The sequence below is a fragment of the Rattus norvegicus genome, chromosome 13 (genome assembly GCF_036323735.1).
Source record: "Rattus norvegicus strain BN/NHsdMcwi chromosome 13, GRCr8, whole genome shotgun sequence".
Lineage (NCBI taxonomy): Eukaryota > Metazoa > Chordata > Mammalia > Rodentia > Muridae > Rattus > Rattus norvegicus.
The window spans coordinates 22,532,038-22,552,584 of NC_086031.1; the positions used below are offsets into that span (position 1 = coordinate 22,532,038).

General features: G+C 46.4%; 2 long non-coding RNA genes across 3 annotated transcripts; one reads left to right on the forward strand and one right to left on the reverse strand.

Moving 5' to 3' along the window:
* Nucleotides 1-692: 692 nt before the first annotated feature.
* Nucleotides 693-10,548, forward strand: LOC108352516 (uncharacterized). Its single transcript, XR_001840795.3, has 4 exons — nt 693-865; nt 8,488-8,645; nt 8,803-8,836; nt 10,289-10,548. It is a non-coding gene; the product is annotated as an uncharacterized LOC108352516 (long non-coding RNA).
* A 1,544-nt stretch (nt 10,549-12,092) lies between these two features.
* LOC102550337 (uncharacterized) lies at nt 12,093-19,950 on the reverse strand. Of its 2 annotated transcripts, XR_010056962.1 has the most exons (6): nt 17,863-19,950; nt 17,120-17,269; nt 16,686-16,781; nt 14,591-16,276; nt 13,564-13,658; nt 12,093-13,454 (listed from the first exon to the last, which is right to left on the reverse strand). It is a non-coding gene; the product is annotated as an uncharacterized LOC102550337 (long non-coding RNA). The 2 variants fall into 2 exon arrangements; XR_010056961.1 differs by having other exon boundaries at nt 13,564-16,276.
* Nucleotides 19,951-20,547: the final 597 nt, after the last annotated feature.

The window sequence follows — 20,547 nt, forward strand, 5'->3', positions numbered from 1 at the left end:
ACTGTAATGTGTGTATCAGCCGATGGCTGATTCAACACTGTCTATAGTCTCTATGGAACAGTTTTATTTTTCATAAAGCCCAAAAAAACACTGAATGGGTTAGTGCACTGACCCAGTTGTGTTTACTTGGCCCCACGCAGATTCTATTTCTGTAATCTATTTGGACTTTCGAAGGCCCAAAGAGAGACCAAGAATTCATGAATGTATTTTGAAGGGCTCAAGATCTGAAGAGAAAAGTTGGCATAGCGCCATCTAGTGGTCAACAGGAAAACATAGCCCATTAAAATGGGTTTGGATCATGCGTCGGTTAGTTTCTTGTCGACTTGACACAAGCTATAATTATCAGAGATAAGGAACCTCAAGTGAGACGTTGCCTCTTCGAAATTGAGTTGTAGGCAAACTATATGGCAATTTCTTACTAGAAATGGGGGAGGGCCCAGCCCACAGTTGGGGAGCTATCCCTGGACTGCTGGTCCTGGGTGTTAGAAACAGGCTAAGGAAGCCACCCATGAGAGACAACCAAGTACGCAGCACCCCTCCACTGCCGCCGCACCGCTCCTGCTTCCAGACTCCTGCTCTGTTTGAGTTCCTGCCCTAACTGCTTTTTACAATGAACTGTTGTACAGAAGGTTCCTACTCAGGTCGCTTTTGGTGTCATTGTGTTGTCGTAGTAGCTATAGAAACCCGAACTAGAACAGACTATTACATTCTCCCTGTGAACCTGAACTTGGGTTGCTTTTCTTGTAAGCGAGAGGTGTATGGGTGCAGGAAACAAGAAGTTGAGAGGGGAGCTGGAGACAGCTCAGCGGCTGAGGGGGCTTGCTGTGCGAGCATGAAGACCTGAGTTCAAATCTCCAGGACCCAGGTAAACAGCTGAGGGTTAAGCAGAGGGGATGAAGGCTAGAGTCAGGAAGATTGTTGGGTCTTGCCAGTTGCCAGTTTGTTAACAGTGATCAGGGTCTAAGCCAGGCCCTTCCAGGGTTTTGGCTGCTTATCCTAAAAACTGAAAGGAAGAACTCACACATACTTGCAAAAGAAGCAAGGTGATTTTCTTCAGAGCAAATGCATGGTACAGAGAATAGAGGGACCGCTGTGGAGACTGGTAGTGGACCGCACGAGTGAGGGTTCTCATGGTCCGTTACTGTTTGGGCCTCTCTTCCAGAGGGTTCAAGAGGAGTTTGGTTACTTAGTGACATAGATCGGATGGTTCTCTGTTTTGAGTGATACGTAAGATCACATGTTCATTTTTTTCTGCTGTACATGTCCCTTCCGAGATACATCTGATTGTAATCATATGCAGGCCACATTCTACATAGGTGAGTAAAGAGAGGATAGTGCCTAACGTTTTCTAGAGCACACCCCAAAACCCAGTTCAGGCTGAGCCCTTTTATTGTTCATACCTCCATACGCTGGAGATACAGTTAAACTGAAACCGCTAACTAGCCTGTTACTAGGGGTAAGGAAGATGATATATGAGAGTACATGGAGCCTGGGGCAGGTAGGGGCTTGAGGTTGCTAGGTGTACCGCTTGGAGGGTGTGTGTGTGCACAGTGCCTGCAGGTGGAGGAACCAGGTTGCCAAGTGCATTAACACAAGAGGAGGAATATGAGTATAACCCAAATTTAATGGGGTCTCAGGCCTCAAGTGTCTCCTATGCCTGCCTGCCTCAAACCCAGGTACGGATCAGAGAGAGGCAGTGTTTCAAGAGAATGAGGCAGACACGTACATGTGCAACACGCTATGCTGTTCACACAGAACACACACACACACACGTATGACACACACATTATACACACAGAGATCACTAGAATGGTGAGTGGTGAGGGTCACTGTGGAAACCACTAATAAATATACTTCATGAGCTTTAGAATCATACATGTGCTTTTAAATCCCAGCTCTGTTACTAACATGCTATACAACTTGGGCCAAGATGCCCCGTTACCCGCACCCTGTGTAAAGTGGGAATAATAATTGTACCATGCTTATCTCAGGGATTAAACAAAACAATGCAATATATTTTTATATACAAGCTCCTCAGTCTGTGTCTTCCTCATATGTATGCTCTTGTTCTTCAGATTCGAAGCATTTATAATACCTTGTCTATGTTCTAGCCAACAATACCTTATTGTTGAACAGACTGAAAATGCCTGATGATTTAATGAACTTTTATATTTCAGATTATTTTTCTGATAGTAGATTTCCAAGAGACCTAATAAATCAAAGAATTAGTGTTTCTTTTTCATGTTTGGAATTTTAAATTATTTAAGGTAAAGGAAAAAGCAAAATAAATAAATAAACACATATATTTAAGGTAAAAACAAAAACAAAACAAAACAATGCATGCAAACCAATTAGCACAGTAGCTGCCATCTGAGCTGCCAACAAGCCACGCTAGAATTGGGCTGCTGCTTCAGGCAGGAGCGCAGTGTTTCCTTAAGGAGCACCAGGCACAGTGCATAAGGAATCGCAATGCCGCATGCTTTAGAGTGGGTTCTACTGTGTGACCTGTGGAGCAGACGTGTGCCAAGAAAGGAGTTGTCCTGGACAGAAGGTCTCACGGGAAAGTGTACTCATTTCTCGTGGGATCTGTGGCCGGGGAGACAAAGGTTATACTGTAGCAGGCTATAGCTGTTCCTTTTATGCCTGTGAAACAGAACAGGTAAAAAGTGAACGACATATAAATCTTCCCAACAAACAGCAGGCCCTGACGGCCTTTCTGAGGAAAAACACATCGGTTCCCCGGAGAGGTGGCTCAGTGGTTAAAAGAGCACATTGTTCTTATAGAGTTTGGTTCCCAGCAACCATATCAGGCAGCTCCCCACCGCCCTGCAACTCCACCTACAGGGAATCTGACAGCCTCCTTTGGACCCCTCCCTGCCTTGTGGGCTTTGGCACTCACATGTGCACATCGACACACACTGGCATGCACGTATATATGTAATTTAAAAATAAAATAAATTATAAATATCTGAGCGACACAGTGGGACATAGAGCTCTCCTCTGCTGTGTCTGTCATTCACCGTGGTCCGTGAAATGGAAATCCGAGAACATGCAGCAGAGCGGGCTAGAACCTGTGGCTTCTGCCTTGCCCGTTTCTTATGGACAGATTCGTCAGACCTCCAGTTCTTCTGAAGGAAACGAATCTTTTCCTTTGTGCCACCAAGATGTAGGTTAAGGTGAGGTCATGTGGGAGGATGGTGGAGCCCAGGGCAGTGTGAGTGGTCCCCTAAGGAGAGGGGAAGGGGACGTACCATGTGAAGACGGAAGACGTGGAGCGATGGTGGTGAGGGGACACAGTAAGGATGCCACACAACCCTACGATCACAGTGATCTGTCCACAAGCAGAGCGTTAGAGAGAGCACCACCAGCACAGCAACAAGGAGACAGACACGGGACACTCTTTCCAGAAGCAGAGCAGCCGCAGCGGCACCTTCACGCCAGACTCTGGTTCCCAGAGTTGTGTGAAGACAAGGCTGCCCGTGTCACACTACCAGCCGGTACCAGTGGACATGGCAGCTACAGGCAAGCATACGCTATTCCAAGAAGAGAAAGATTCCTACAGAGCTGAATGGTAGATGCTGATCAGAGAAGTTTTTTTTTTGTTTTGTTTTCGCATATGATTGTGTACGTGTGTGTGTGTGTGTGTGTGTGTGTGTGTGTGTGTGTGTGGTGTATTGTGCTCCCATCCACCTGTGTGTGGGTATGCATGTGCGGGCATGCAGTCATACATGGAAAGGCCAGGGGTAAACAATCAGCTCTTTTCCATCATTTTACTACGCCTTACCGTTTTAGTAAGGCATGGTCTCTCATTTGAACCGAGCTTGACAGTTCTGTAAGCCTAGGTAGATAGCTTGTTCTGGAGATCGGTCCAGTACAAACTGGACTGCTGCCCTGGGAAGGAATTGACCCGGGTGCTAAGGGTCCTAGCTCACTTGAAAGGCAAGCGCCTGAGCCACGGAGCCATCTCCTCAGCCTGCTGAGTTCCTATTTTCTGACCTAATGAAGTCACAGCAAGTTGCCTTTTAACAAGAGGGGCTGAATGCTGTTCAGGCTACACTGAGCGTCTCGTAAAGTGGAAACATGGAGGTCCTCTACAACGCTGGTCTCAACAACAGAGTGGAGGAAAAGTGGGGATTCCCCTCTCTGGGTGGCTGAGAGTGTTTCTGAGGCTTTCTGCTAACAGGACATCTGTCTTCCTCTGTTGCTTGAGGAAGACATTTATTAATTCAGCAGTGTCTGACCTCTTATAGAAACTTTCGGGCACTCTCCTTCCCTTTCCCCCCTTCCCTGACTTTCCCAGGCTCTCTCTCTCTTATCCTCCGTCCCTCCCTCTCTGTCTCTCTCTATCTCTGTCTCTGTCTCTCTGTCTCTCTCTCCCCCTCCCTCCCTCCCTCTCTCCTCTCCTTCCCCTCTCTCTCTCTCCTACCCTCTCTCCCTCCCTCCCTTTCCCCCTCTCCTCTCCCTCTTTGAAAATATAAGCATTAAGTTCCAGGGCTTTGAAATACCTTTGCTCAATTAGCGAGCACCTCTTGCTGCCCTTGACCAGTTTCCTCCTGATGGCTTTGCCCAAATGTTCAACAGATTGACCTTCTGTCTAAAATCAGAGGCAGAGGGCGCCCAAGCCCCAAATCGCCACCAGATGGCGCTCCGTTGAAGGTTGAGCCAGGAATAATTGCAACAAAATCCCAGAGTCAGTGACGCTTCTAGAGGCTGAATCAGAAGACGCTTGCCTTTCTGACCCAGAGCCCAAGGAGGCAGAACTTTCTATTGCTTCCCTCATTAACAGCCTCACCAAGGATCAAATTCCCTCAGCAGGCAACAAGTGAGAATATTCATCTAAGCTCTTGTAGCCAAGGGACGACATACGCCGGGGACCGTCAGTTGGGTCAACCTGTTACCGTGGCAGGAATGGTGATCACCAGGATCAGAGATGCCATCATACCGCCTTATCGGATGCCACCCGGCACTGGTCAGACACAGAGAACACTCTGTGCTCACTATCACCTTGGAACAGTCAGGTAATGGCCAGCCCCCAAAAGGAGGATAGTTTTTTGTATTTTTATACCATGACAGAAAACAGTGCATTTCCAGTTGAACCTCAAAAACTCAGGACAGAAGGAAGCAAAGCCAGCGTTTCCTGTTAGATCTTTGTAAATGGCTCAACATGGAAGCCAGACAAGCAGCCAGCAGGCTTGGCCCAGGATTGGGGACTGAGTAGCGATGAGACAGCTGTGGCTCTCCTGGCAGCCGAGTCTGCGTGTGTTAAAGCAGGCTTCCTTTATGTCATCTACGAAAAATCTGCTTTTTCTCGGTGTCAAAGTTTCTTTGGACGCTGGTGAGCATCCTTTGTCATAAGTTGAAAAAACAAAACGGTTCTTTCTTCACTGTTCAGGATCGAAGCTTGCAAATGAAGTATAAAATTTCTAAGCAAAGGAAAAACCATACATAATAGGTCTAAACTCAATAACCCTTCCTCCTCTTCTTGCTGACATTCAAAAAGGTTTGTGGGATCTTCTTAGAGATGCCGACATAATTAGCACACATTCCGTTCAAAATCAAAGCAAAATGCTGATTTATGAATGAATGATGAAGAAGGGATACAGGTTCTATGCTATTTCCTAATGTACCTGCTAAGTGATCACAAAGATAGGGTTTTTAAAAGACAGTGTCCCATAGGGCAGCATCCTCAACCCAGCAGAGTCCGTCAGTCCTTCAAAGGCAGCTGCCATCTCTGGGCCTTCCCAGGAACACTGTGTTACAGGACAGTGTGACCTCAGGGGCCTTCAGTTTCCCTAACTGTGTCCTAATCTCTTCTTTGCCATTGAAATTACAGGCCCTCATCTTCTTCTGTTTGTTTGTTGGCTTTATCAAAACTTCATCTCAGTGAGGAAAATTACCGGCAACTTTAAGAGAATGGGAATTTGCCACTCTCTTACTTCCCCTCCTTCCACACTTCCACAAGTGTCTTCTTTGTCCGTTCATCACCAAGGAGGCCTTGAGAACCCCCTGAGATACAGGTGGCCCCTGAACTCACTCCGGGACAGGGCTGCCTTGTTCTATTCCAAAGCCCAGTGCAGGGAACCCCATCCCTGGGGGACCACATTAGAGGTGTCCTGGGAGTGATTCAGTCACTCACAAATGTCACCCTGGTTAGAAACCCTCAAAGCCCCACCTCCATCAGGAGAGTTAGGGGTCACCATTTTCTGCTTTATGTCTCTTGAAGCCCAGAGTTTTGGGATAAAGACATTGTTTTCTTGACAACGTGGCCACGAGAGTCATGGCAAAGAGCAGCTGTTCAGGATTGTGTGTGCAGTGAGCAGCAGCTCGTGTTCACACACAGACCAGCATTAAACATCACATGATAAGCTGTGCTCGCCTGTGACACGCTGGGACTCCTGTAGCCTAACTCTGCAAGCCAGCGTGACGATAATCCCTTCAGTCCAGGGTTGGGGCTTGGTAATCTGCCTGTGTTCTTGCTTCCTGCCTGGAGAAAAATCCAATGATGTCTGGAAGGTAATAAAACCTATCGGCCCATTCAGAACCCTTACCATGATGCCTTCTGCTTAAAACTCCAAGGGCTGCCAGACAACAGAACCAGTGACGGAGGATGTGGAGGAAATACAAGACTAAATAAAAGAGGCACAGATGACCCCCAGTATTGGAGTGATCAGGAATGAACATGAAAATAGATTTCCAAATGGAAACTTACACCAGAAAACTATAGCCCATGGTTTTTAAAACACAAGTATAATAGTAGAACTAAAAATTAAAAAGAAGCTAAAACTAAGAACTTTGGAGCTGACAAGATTAATGGTTCATTGGCACAAAGCTTACTGACCTGTCTTTAATCCCTAGAACCCATGTAAAGGTGAAAGGACAAAATGGACTCCATAAAAGTTTCCCTTTGACCTCCACAAGCATGCTATAGCATGTGCTCAGTCCCTTCTAACATGTCCTGTCTACACACAATTATGAAGTAATAATTTTTTAATTCAAAAAACGTTAGCACTTTCATTTGCAAAGTGGTAATAATAATGTACTTTGGGGATACACTGGGACTCCAGATGAAAGACGCCATGGTTCGAACTCATGCCTGGCACACAGTAGGAGATGTTTCTCTTACTGTAATCCTCACTAAATAGGGTGGCACTAATTAAGAATCGAATGGGAAGAATTTAGAAGAGTAGACACGGAAGAGCATTTGTGACATGGAAAGTGCTGTCAAAGTAAAGACCTCAATTGGGAATCATATTGATAAACGGTAAACACACACATGCACATATGGTGCATGCTAGGCATGTTCAACACATGTAGCTGGTGCTCCGTAAAGACAGCAAACTAAGCACGTGAGAAGCTTAGTGTGATGCTAGCTGAGACAATACTGAATTAAGTTCCCTGTTTAGGAATTCTTAAAATCATCAAGAGTCAGAAACACAAGTGGCACAGCTGGGCAGATGGATTAAAAAGAAAACTTTTCAAGCAGCCAGTTGGAAAAGATTCCTTACCTCCAAAGGAGTGATGGGAAAATTAACAGTTAACCTCCTGGCAGTAACGAGATAAAGAAGGAGCACGCTAGAAACACTCAACAGCGACAACAGAGTTGATGATGACCACGTCGATGATTACAAAGACGGCAACAAGTGTCCGTCTATAATTGTACATCTGGGAGAAGAATTGTTTAAAACAAATACATTCCAGGAAAAGCACAAGACAATTCCTCATCTGCATAGCTGTACTGAAGTAAATACTTCAGATACTTTGTGGAAAATGAAGGAAGGAGAGAAGGAACGTGTGACCCGGGGACAGTGGGGACCGAGCACTACGGGGTCTGGCTCTGCTCAGCTTCTGCTGTCAACAACAGAAAAGACCTTAGCTGGTCACTAAGCTAGCGTATAAGAGACGCTTAAAACAAATACATAAAGTCAGGCGCCAAGATCAATTCTGCTTCGCAGCCTGGACCTCGTTGCTCAGTATAAGCTCTGATGTATAAGACAGTTCAAAGTAAAGATGGTGTTGATGATGTCATTGAGAAGGAAGAGTTGGTACTTTAAAATCAGTAAATAAACACAGCGATGCTGGCTTTCTAGGTAGATAGCAGGGCAGGGAAGTATACGGGCAGAGCACTGTGAGTCTGAGGGCGGTGGAAGAGGAGTCTGGTCTTTGGGGCTGCTTTGATAGCTGAAACAAGAGCAGGCGCGGCAGCCAGAAAGCCCATTGGCTGACATCCCTGGATCCTTCTCTTATAGCACGCATTGTCTATAGACCTGAGCCAGGGTCTTCAAAGGCTGGAACAGCCTTTAGTCCTCAATGCCACCTAACATGGGCATTGTCAGAGTGAGCCCTCGTGCAAAACTCTGATCAGAGCACCTAGTGTGGGTCCCTAAGGACGGGGCCAAAGCAATAAGCTAATTACTAATTCTTTAAGGCAATGCAAAGCAGGCTTTCCTAAACAACTGGCTGTCCTTAAATCCCCTCCCCATATTAAAGATGGAAACGTTGAGACTTGAAGAACAAACAGCTCATGATTGTGTAAGTAGTGAAGGACAAAGCTGAAATGAGTGAAACTGGACTCTTCACACCAGAAAAGCCTGCTTTCTGCGTGGGCCACCCAGACTTCAGAGAGTGAGACTGATAAGAAAGCCAAGGTAAGAGAGTTTAGGGCGAGAGAGAGAGAGAGAGAGAGAGAGAGAGAGAGAGAGAGAGAGAGACTGACTTTAATTCCTGGGAGAAGAGAGGAGACAGAACAAAGTCAATGTTTTCATTTGCTATAACTTCTGATGTTTTCTTTTTCTGTATTTCAAGAGACACACATGGGGTCATGAAAAGCCATGGGAAGGTAAGTTAAAGCCATAGAGATGACCGTACGTACCTGCAAACCTACCTAGCACTTGGGAGGTTGAGGCAGGAAAATCCCAAACTCAGGGCTAGCCTGAATAAGACTCTATGTAAAAAAATTCTTGTGTATTTGTATGTATGTATGTATGTATGTATGTATGTATGTATGTATGTATGTGTGTGTATGTGTGTGTATGTATGTATGTATGTATGTATGTATGTGTGTGTATGTGTGTGTATGTATGTATGTATTCATTCATTCATTCATTCATTCATGCATGCACATGTGTATGAGACCCATCAAATCCAGTAAATTTCACATCACAATAAACTCTGGGAATGCAGCGTAATTCACGTCTTTGCTTCTGAATTAATTCTGGCAGCTTTCAAATGTCACCATAGATGACATGTTTTCTCTAAAGAAAAACCACCACCAGGAAACTGCATTTTTATGCAATTTGTTTATGAGTCTTTCTCTGGAAAAGAGTCACAAAAGATGCTGGAGAGCAGCAAACAGGGACTTGGGTCACTGTGTACTTGCCTAGGTCCAAGCGAAGCCAACGAGGCCGTGAGCACTCACAAATTAAGACTGGTATCCGGGGTTGGGGATTTAGCTCAGCGGTAGAGCGCTTGCCTAGCAAGCGCAAGGCCCTGGGTTCGGTCCCCAGCTCCGAAAAAAAGAAAAAAAAAAAAGACTGGTATCTGCTCATAATTCTCACTTTCCTCCCTGTATGCTGTTGACTTTGTGTGCGTGTATGTGTGCGTGTGTGTATGTGTGTGTGTGTGTGTGTGTGTGTCCATGTGCGTGCATGTTACTGTGTGTGGAGACAGGTGTGGGTATACTACAGCTCCCGTGTGGGGTCAGAGGACACCTTCCGGTGTCATTCTTCTCCTTCCCACCCTATTTACAGCAGGGTCCTCTGCCCACTGCCATGTGCTCCAGGCTGGCTGGCCCATGAGCGTCTATAGCTTCTCCTTTCTTAGCATCCCCAGTCCCAGGATCACACGGGTCACACTGCTTCTTCGTCTGGCTTCTACAAGGTCTCAGGGGATGTGTACTGAGGTGGTCAGGCCTGCACTGCAAGCACTTACACCCTAGGGCCCTTTCCTTCTTCCCTTAAACTAAGTGTCCATTTCTTCACTTTTAAGAAAGGAAATGATCTCTCTAGTTCCTGGCACAGACGTTCGGTGGACAACGCAATCTCTGATGCCTTTGGTTGCATTAGTTAGCTTCTTATTACCATAACAAAGAAACAGAACAGTAGCTTAGAAGAGGAGAGGTTGGTTTATTTTGGCTTATGATTTCAGCTACTTTACCTCTGTGGTCGTGGGCCTGTGAGTGAGAGACAGAGACAGAGACAGAGACAGAGACAGAGACAGAGACAGAGGGAGGGGGGATGCTCATCATCTCTCTTAAGAACAAGCCCCTAATGACTTAATTGCCTCTTGTTAGGTCCCACCTGTCATACATTTCACTGCCTGGAGTCAGCTGGTGACGAAGCACTGTAGTACCCATTCCCGTGGAGTAGCTACAAACATGTCCAGCTACAGAGCTACAGAACTGAAGTCACCCAAGTTCCGTTCCTCTGGCTCTAAAATCACTCGGTTACTGGTTTCTTTCCCTAATGCTGGGGTAAACACACATCTCCGAGTTCAGCCAAATTAGCTTCCACATGTCACCTGACATTGATAAAAGAAACAGTTAAAAAACGAGCTCATTTAGGCTTCCGTGTCTACTTTTCAAATCAGCAGTAGCCACAACTATGCAGAACTTAGAGCAACAAAAGCTTGCTAAAGGAGGTCTGTGTTAGCAACGTGCAGACTGCCAGTACACTGTGGCATTGAAAAGCAGATCTGCTTCGAGATGGTCTTTTGTGCATTGCATCTTCCATAGAAACTGACCCCCCACCTACCGCAATGTCTAGCTCGAAGTTGTTATACCACTGACCTACACACACACACACACACACACACACACACACACACACACACACACACTTTAACCTACTGTGGCCTGTAATAGAAAATCCACTGGCTTCAACACTATCTCTGCTTCTTCGGAAGCTTCTCTTGTCTTCTCACAGCATCCTATCACACCATGGCTTTCTTTTCAAAAGCAGGTCTGTCTCACGTACCTCAGACTACCCTGGGCTCACTCTGTAAGTGAGGCTGATGAATCTGATATTCTTGCCTCTGCTGGGTGCTGGGATCCAGGTGTGTGTCTCCATGCCCAGTTCACAGCGATCCTGGAGAATCCAACCTAGGGCTTTGTGCACGCCAGGCACACTGCCGACTGAGACCCACCCCAGCCTACCCACATTACTTCTGAGTGCCACACTGATGTCATCGCAGGGGATTGAACAAATCTGAAGACAAGTGTCACAGTTTTCTTTCTAGAGCACCTGGGCAGTGGGCTTCTTGCCCCCTTTCAGACACAGCTGGCTTTGAGCTCTCGGTGAAATGTCCTTTCCTTCATAAGTAAATATTTCGTTGAGTGCCTCTAAGATCCCTTCTGCATCCTCATAGAATGCCTGGGAGACCACCTGACCCTGGCTCGATGTCCTGGACTCCTGCAGATCAGCTAGCTCCTGGATCCCTGGGCCTGCTGACTTTTCAGAGTGTCGTGTTTCCATGATTGGCATCTGGAGTGTCTGGACCCAGAGGCTTCCAGATGTCTCTCCTCAATGTCCAGAGCTGGATTTCCTGGGCATGGAAGCACTCCCAGCTTCCAGGGCTCTTCCCACAGACAGGCAGGGGTCATTCCCTCATGACCACTCTGGCTCTGCCTAGGAACACTGCAGCTCCATCCCCAGCCTCACTCCGCCTTGTACCAGTCTGAGATTAGGGTTATGATCATCACTTTAGAGGCAACCTAGGGTCCTGAAGGTTGTGTAATTTCCACAGTGCTATAACTGCTCTTTGGGCAAGAACAGGACGAGAAGACCCTCGCTCCTAACTTCCCACCATCCATCCACACCAAGTCCAACTCACTTAACTTAGCTTTGGCATGGGCCCAGCAGTCCCAGTTACACAACCAATATCAAGCACACATAAACAGATGCCAGAGTCTTGCCTCTGAGAATCTGTGATTCAAAATCACAGGATTTGTACATCGTACAGCCAGATGTCTTTAGAAATATGGGAAAGATTAAAGACATGGAAATAGTTCCTTTCTGGGACTTTGTTGTTTGTATATTTTTATACCAGAACATGAAAATCTGCTGCCTATGTCTGGCAAGAACACATTTTGGGAATGGCCCTTTAAAAGCTACACACTAGGAATGACTAATTTGTGGCATGAGTCCCTGGAGATGCTTGTGTGGTGCACCGGGACATGGCTTTCTGCCCAGGTTGCCCAGATGCAGCCTTGGAATCTTTTCTGGAACAACCTTCAGCTCAACTACATGTGTCCCATGGGATTCTAACCTGCAGACCAACCTCAATTTGAACATGGGTGCATGGTATGTAAGTGTGAGCTGAATGATGTGTGGGTTGTCTGCCTTTTGACATGCTGCTCCTTCGTGATCTATCCACTCTGTCTCCCTGAGCATGTGTCTCTGCGTGTAAGCTTGTCTTCATGTGTTCTGTGCATCCACATGTATGCATGAGCGTGAGACAGGGAGCGGTCAAACTCTGGAGTTATTCCTCAGGCTCCTCCCACCGTGTTTGAAACAGGATTTCTCACTGGGACCTAGGCCTTGGCATCAGGCCTGCCAGGATGACCAGAGTTCCCCAGAGATTCCTCCTGCATTTGCCTCGCCAGCCTTGGCGTTATAAACATGCTACTATGCCGTGTTTTCTACTTGGTTCCTGAGATCAATCTCAGGTTCTCTTGTTGGATTTCCTCAGCTCCAAGCTTTCACCTTTCTCCATCCAGGCCCCAAGTCAGAACAGGAGAACTAACTTCAAGGGAAAGGCTAATCAATCACGGTTTGAAACAGAAGCATAGCACCTGAAGACTGCAAGCAGCAGCAGTCTCTCAGGGAATTTATTTAATTTGACATACTCTCTCTCCCAACCACTCCTAATTCTTGGGACAGATGGCTTTTGTGAGGGCCTCTCTTATTCTGAAGCCAGATGACTCAAATGTGTGTCAGCTTCTCCTTGACTGCTAGAGAAAAGTCCCTGGACACCTTTCCCCTTCCCCAGAGGACAGAGTCTTGAAGATTGAGTCAAATTAGTTTGGGTAAGGGGAATGCCTTCAACCAAGAGGTAAGGAGGGAGGGAGGTTCTCGAAGCAGCAGCCACCATCTTCACCCTGTTCAGAGACACACATCTTTGCAAATCCTATTGTCAAGGTTAGGCTTCACAGAACAAAAATGCTGAGACCTGGACTGGGTCCATATTTGCCTGGAACCTCAGGATACGAGCTTATTGGTGAATAGTTCGTTCTAAAATGTTGTTAAAGGGTGAGTTCCAGGCTCAATGAAAGTGTCCACGTGACAGAAAAAGAACACACAGAGAAACCCAGAAGGAAGTTTTGGCACCACAGAGCAGGGACTGGAGGATGCAAGCACAAACCAAGGCTGATGATCAAAACCCAGGTGCTAGGAAGGGATGAGGAAGGATCCTCCTCAGAAGCTGTAGAGAGACGATGGCCTGTTCACCTCTTCTGGCCTCTAGAATGTAAGAGATGTGTTTCTGTTATTTTGGGACATCCCCATTGTGGGCATTTTTTACACTAGTACATCTTTCAAGTGATACAGCTGGCCCCAAAGCTGCACTCACGCTTGTCTCTTCGATGCAAGGAACCATTCGATGCAGGTTAACCATACTGCAGATGAGGATGTAGCACGGCATTGGGATATAAAGGCCTGGCAGCCCTGTTGACAGTGGAAAGAGGTTGACGTCACTCTCCTGCCAATCTGTACAAAGCTCAGAAGTTCTCAAACGGAACTCAGGGCCATGGCAGCCGTGTGGGCTCTACCAGCTGGCAACTCCCACCCCGCCCCCCAGGGAAAATGGAGGCAACCGAGGGCCACCATGTGCTAGAAAGAAAGCAATTAAACATATAAAAACAGGGTGCAGATGTAGTTCAGTTGGTAGAATGCTTGTCCCCAGTATACACAAAGCCCTGGGTTCTACCAGCAGCACTGCATAAACTCCTAGGTCTTGGGAGGTAGAGGCAGGGTCATCCTCAGCTACAGAGTGAGTTTAAGGTCAACCAAGTCTATGCGAGTCCTTGCCTAAACAAAGAACAAGCAAACAGCACTGTGAAATCAGGACCAAATGGAAGGTAGAGGGAGTGGTTTAGTCTTTCTCGTGGCTCAGAGGAGCAGATCATGTGCTTCAGTGCCAGGTACTATATTTCATGCCTGGTTTCACTCACTGGTCAGGAGGAGTTAGTCAGCTGGGCACTCAGCCTGAGGAAACACCCTAATAATTAATAGCTCAGAAGGAAACTTTTCTTCCATTGTCTGATGTATTTTCCGAGGGACGATTTCTTACTGTTTTCTGAGAGCCACTAAATGCAGCCTGTATTTCATACTTCAGCTTCAGGGATCAAAAGGTGCTTGCATTCCTCTCACCCTTGCCCTGACCACAATTACTACTGGAAATAAAACAAGAACCATCTGCTGCCTGTGATGTGTCCTTTCATTAACCTAACCAGAATGCCAAGACACCTTTGTCCCCTTTGGAGAAAATACATTTCCCAATTTAAAAAGTCCCTGCCCCAGTTTTTATTCCTTTGTGGTGACTGAGAAGAAGGCATATTTTCCTGAGAGGACCGATAGATTCCAAACTCAACAGTCACCTGGTGTTTGGTGTTCAGTATTCAGGGACTTCCCAGTTAGGGACATGGTACTGAATTGATCAAGAATAGGGACCTCTGAGAGGTGGACCATTGAGCATCGGATGACAGGATCCTTAGGTGGGCTGCATTTCCTCCTCTTCTCCAGTGCTCAGCCTATCAGATGTAATGTGTATGCAGCTTGATCCCTAGAACTTCTGTGTGAGCAGCTCAGGCACTGGGTAGCATCTGTCTGCAGGCTCTGAGCTAGCCCATGGCTGTGTAGGAGAAAAGACAGGGAAAAGTCATGGGAAGGTAGAGCTTCTGGCTTCAGTGTTCAGTGGCAATGCCATGGCTCCCAGGATCCACAGAGATGTGAATGTGTGGACACTGATTTCTCTACATGGCTTCACCATGCACACATCACATAGCTAACGGACAATGCAGAACATGGCTGAGTCTTACCATGTGTTAATGTGGATTTCAAGACAAGCCATTTTGTATATGTGTGATACCAAATTTGAGTGTTTTGCTTATTTGATCCAGAGTCTTACTGGGTAGTCCAGGTTGGCCTCAAACTAACAATCTCCCTGCTTCAGCCTCCCTGGGACTGGAAACACAAGGTTACCACCATGCCAGGCTCAAAATTGTAGGGTTTTTTTTTTCTTAAACATTTCTGGAGTCATCATTTGATCAACTGGAACAATTTACAGAATGTATTCAGACTGGTCATTAATCTATTTCCTGGGGTTATATTTCCCAGAATATTGTACTACTACTTCAGAAGGCTGAAAAACGGGCTGCCTGATCAAAGCCACACTGAAAGTTGGTACTCAGGAGCCTGGGTGAATCCATCTGATATGTCTGATCCTGCGGCGTCCTGCTGTCCTCCTGTTTGCTTGCAGCTGAGCAGCATCCCTAGCGAGGCTCTCTTCCACAGTGGGTGGCTAGCCATGCTGTCCCCAGGTCTCCTGTTTCCTAATATTTCCTTGTCCTCATCCTCAGGCCAATACATAGATGCCTATTGGCTCTCTTTGGAGGGTTCAAATCCATCCCCAGCCACCAGAAGCTCACTAATGAAAAGGAAGACGGCCTCCAAGTAGTCAGTCTGCTGTTCTCAAATAAGCTGAAACTACAGCTCCTTCTCCTGAGGGCACAAGGAGGCAGGGGGTTAGAAATGGAGGTGAGAGTTCAGGTTGGGAGCACTTAGAAGGAGCACCTTAGGAAGGATGGTAAGGACAATATGGGTTGTGATTTTCTTCCTATATGTTGTGCACTATATGATCAAGTCAACTGTAGCTGGCAAGGGAAGACATAGAAGTATACTGTCTTGGCTTCCAGTTATGCTATGAGAACACTTTAAATTTCATTGAGAAAATAATTATCTCTGCTGGCTTAACAAAAAGTAAACAAGGCCTGGCATCTATTAGTGGTCTGTCTGAAGTAAGACATATGCATACTTAACACGTGTGTGTTCTATAAGATGTGTGCGTCTTTTTTAGGGCCTGCTCACTCTTCCAGGGAATCATTGCTTCTGTTTTGATAAAATTAGGTTGTTTTCGTTTCCTGTTAGAAGCTTTGTCTTGATCTTTTCATTTCCAGTCAAAAGCAAGAATGGAGTTGGATGTGCCCGGTTCATAGTTTGACGGACAGGACTGAGGGTGTTTGAGATTGAGTAGCAGGTCTAACTGTGTCGATGAGTCTCAGCTCCTGAGGTAAGAAAGAGAAGCATTGTTGCTGTCTGAAGCATCCAGGAAGGCTGACACAGAGCTCATGGCACACTGGTAAACCTTAAAGGAGCAGCCAGTAGCCCTTCTGTGGTGTCATGGACTCAGAATAAAGGCTTGTTGGCAGTACGGGCATAGGTGATGCAGAGACAATACTGAGAGAGTGGCCACGTTATAGGCTGTTATAACCTTGATTTGTTATAAATCAAACCAAGGCCATATGTTTATGGCCGGTGGGGATTCAGGTATCGATTGCCCAACACAGAGTGAAAGGGTCAAGTGCTTCCGGGGGCTGAGTACAGAATGGCAGACTCCAGTGATGAGCACGTCTTTGCTTCACTGTCCTGTTGCTTCCCTCCCTCCCTCCTCCTCCTCTAGTCTCCTCTACCTACTCCAATAATGAGGTCGACAAGAACTCCCACGTTAGCTCCAGCCCCAAAAGATGACCTCAACGAGGTGTCTGTCAAAAGACAAGATTCTGAGTCTACCTGCAAAAGGGATTCAACAGACAGAGTGAGGTTTCCCCCCCATTAATTAATTAATTCATTCATTCATTCACTTTACATGCCAGTTGCTATCCCAATCTACTTCCGGTTACCCCCTCACAGAGTCCCGTCTCCTCTGAGAGACTGGAGCTCCTTCTGGGCACCTCCCGCCCTGATCCATCAAGCCTCTGTCAGGCTAGGCACATCCTTTCCCACTGAAGCCAGACAAGGCAGCCCAGTTAGGGGAATAAATTCCACAGACAAGCACCAGCTATAGACACAGCCACGCTCCAGTTGTTGTGGAGCCCACATGAAGGCTGAGCAAGCTGGGTTTTTATTACCTGAAGAAGATTATTCTGGCAATAATGATTCAAGTCGTGCTCCTAGGGTAGAGCCAGGGCCACCCGGATAAAGCAAGTCCACAGACAGCAGTGTCTTCCCACCAGGGCTGCAGGTACCAGGGCATGAACGCTCTGACTTCAATTCTAGATCTGAAACAAAGAGGGCAGTCCCTTCCCTGAGTTGAGTGACCTGAGGTCCTAGTAATTCCCTTGAGAGTTTTGTGCAAGAATCCAGCACCAAAAGATAAAGACTATTCTGATTTCCGCAGCAGTGCCAGAGAGTTATATCCGCCCATTGGGAAAATGCTTCCAACTGGCACTAGAGAGATGGCTTACTGGTTAAGAGCACCGACTGCTCTTCTAGAGGACCTGGGTTCAATTCCCAGCACACACATGGCAGCTCACAATTGTCTGTAAGTACAAGATCTGATATCATCACACAGACATACATGCAGGCAAAATACAAGTGCACATAAAAATAAAATAAAACAAATTCTTCCGACTGTGCAGCTCCACAGATTAGTGCTGAGGTAGAAGGGCTTAAAAAAAAAATCAAACAATAACAAAAAACCCAGGATGATATCCAAGAGAAGCCTTCTTACAAAAGCCAAAGCTATGATTTATAACAGGCATTAGTTCTACATAATTACTGCAATATTGATTGCACACTCATCGATGTGCTTAAATTAAAGACAAGTCAAACCTGTTAACAGCTCCAGAAGATCCTTACTGGGGACACTTACCATTCAGATCTTTTCCACGATCATTTGACGGAAGCTTCTAGAGTGCTGTGCAGTGCGTTGAGCGTTGGTTTTAATGCTTATAGAGTTGTTGCTACCCTTTCTCCTGACTGAGGGCCTGAGACAGACACCATAGTCCAATGTCAGCTCCACAAACAGAACGTAAGACAGAAACAGGGATGGGGCAAAAATAAATCCCACAGTGAGTGTCTGGAAAGTCCTCAGAGATGAGGGGCTGGAAGGAAGGGGAAGACGTTAAACAGGAAACAGTCCCAGACAAGTCTAGATGAAAGACACTTTAGGGAGTAACATGCAAGCTGCATTTTATAGTAAATTCCAAAGGCACTGGATTGCAAACTCTCACAGGCACTGGAGAGCCAGACAGGTCAGTGGTTAGTAACACCGCTCTTCCAGAGAGCTGGAGTTCAGTTCCCAGCATGCACAGCGGCACCCAATTTCCTGTAACTCCTGTTCCAAGGGAATGCAATGCCCTCTTTTGGCTCCTACAGGTATCTGCAGTCATGTGCACAAACCAACCCATCGACACACCAGAATGCATGCAAGTTAAACGTAAAATAAAATGCCAACCGTATGTGAAGTTACATTCTCCGAGTGGGCTTTCAAAGGGCTGGCTGCAGCTGGACACTGAGTTGCATCATTTTGTATTTCGGTATGGAGACCTGACTCTCTGCTCCGTAAGACAGTAAAGGAATACGGAAAATCTATTCAGCTATACCCCAAGGTGCTGCTTTACTCAGTAGATTTCTTTTTTGAAAAAAATCCATTCTGCCTTTTTGTTTTTGAATGTCCATTTTTATTTTTTGTAAAAATCTTTCTCTCTGGTCATTTTTTTTTGCCTTGAATCTTATTCCCTTTCTAGCTTTTAAGTATTTTTATTTTTAATTGTGAATGCATATATACCTGGGTGCAAATACACATTTGAGACATGGAGGCCAGAAAGGATCCCCGAAACTGGGATTACAGGTGGTCCTGAGTCTCCCGGTGTGCATGCTGGGAACTGAACTTAGGAAGGGCAGCATGAGTCCTTAACCCCAGGCCCCTTGGCGCCCCTGGGCGTTTCATCCACTGTTAATGTGACCACTCCCACAGTCTCAGTATTGAAGAAGAGGCTTAACGGTGTTGCCCATTGTCTCCCCCCATCCTTGCTGCTGCCTTCCCAGGCTTCTCAGCTCCTGCAGTTTGGTATCACCTTTGTTGCTCTTACTTCCTGGGACACCTGAGGGCTTAAGACCGAGATGCTTTTATCCAGAGGGGACTTAGATTGTCTTCCTCTGAGGAAGGGGGCACTAGCGCAGTGTATTGCAGGAATCCACACCTCTCTTCCCCTATGGCCCATCTTAGACTGCTCAGCCCTGGTAGGCGGCAGCTTCAGCTGGAGGAGCGTCCTTGTCTCCTGCTCTTCATACCCCATTGCCTCCCTCCAGATTCACCTCTTTCCTGCCTGGCACTTATTTTATCAGTCATATCCAGCACTTCTAGACGTCCTCCTCCTTCCAATTACCCATATGATTGTTCTCTGTGTGTTGTAGGGAAGGAAAGAGCACCTCCCACTACTCAAACACACACAAACACCCAAACTCACACACACACACACACACACACACACACACACACACACACACACACACACCTTATCTCTCAAGCACAGGCCTTTGCATGTGGGAAGTACCCATCATGTAACTAATGCTTTCTTAGTTAATATTTAAACATGGGCCCTGGCAAATTAGTGTATCTTATGCCAATGTTTCTCTTGAACCAGTGCCCTGTCCTGTGTGCTTTCCTAATTATCTGAACTTGTAATTATTCAAAGAGCGTCCTGCCTTCGGTCACAAGTGATGAATTCATCGTTGGTTCAGCCTCAAGCACTACCACCACCTCCTAACCTCCGCCAACTGTGGTTTTCTGTGGCCCACATCCCTGATTGTTTGTCCTAATGTTCGTTATTGTTTGACTCTCCTCCATCTGCTGCCAATGTGGAACTATTTATATCAACAGAGAAGCCTTGGTGAGCTTTGCTGTGATAACATATCCTCAGAATGGCTTGCATCACAAAGGACTTTGCCCCAGTTCTCCTAGAACACCTCTCCTGGCTCCCAGAGGGTCTCCCGGCTTCCCCAGGGGAAGTGGCAGCTACCAGTCCATCAGCATGGATGATAAGGTCTTTGCCTTGAGACTAAAAGCCCTGGCCAGGAGACTTGCAGTGGAACTTGCCCAGAGGTCATGACAGCTGAGTCACAGAGCGCAGCATTGAAACTGAGATCTGAGAGGAGAGTGCCCACTGGGGCTGGAGCCAAGGTGCTGAGTCATGCCACAACTGGCTCTGTGTCAAAGCTTCTAGAAGAAGGGGATGTCGCCCTTCCTTGAACATTATACCAGAGACACAAGCCCAAATAGCACCCTATAAATATGTACAGGCTCGATGTCTCAAGTTTTAAATATTGTGTGTGTGTGTGTGTGTTTGTGTGTCTGTGTGTCTGTGTGTAGGTCATAGGACAGCTTGTGGGAGTCTGTTCTCTTTTTTTACCATGAAGATTCTGGATAAGGATTATGGGAATTGAATTCAGGTCATCAGGCTTGGTAGCAAACATTTTTACACACTGGCCATCTTTGCTAGCCCAAATATCAGTTGTTTACAACAAAATTAGTTAATTAAAAATGATCAGCATT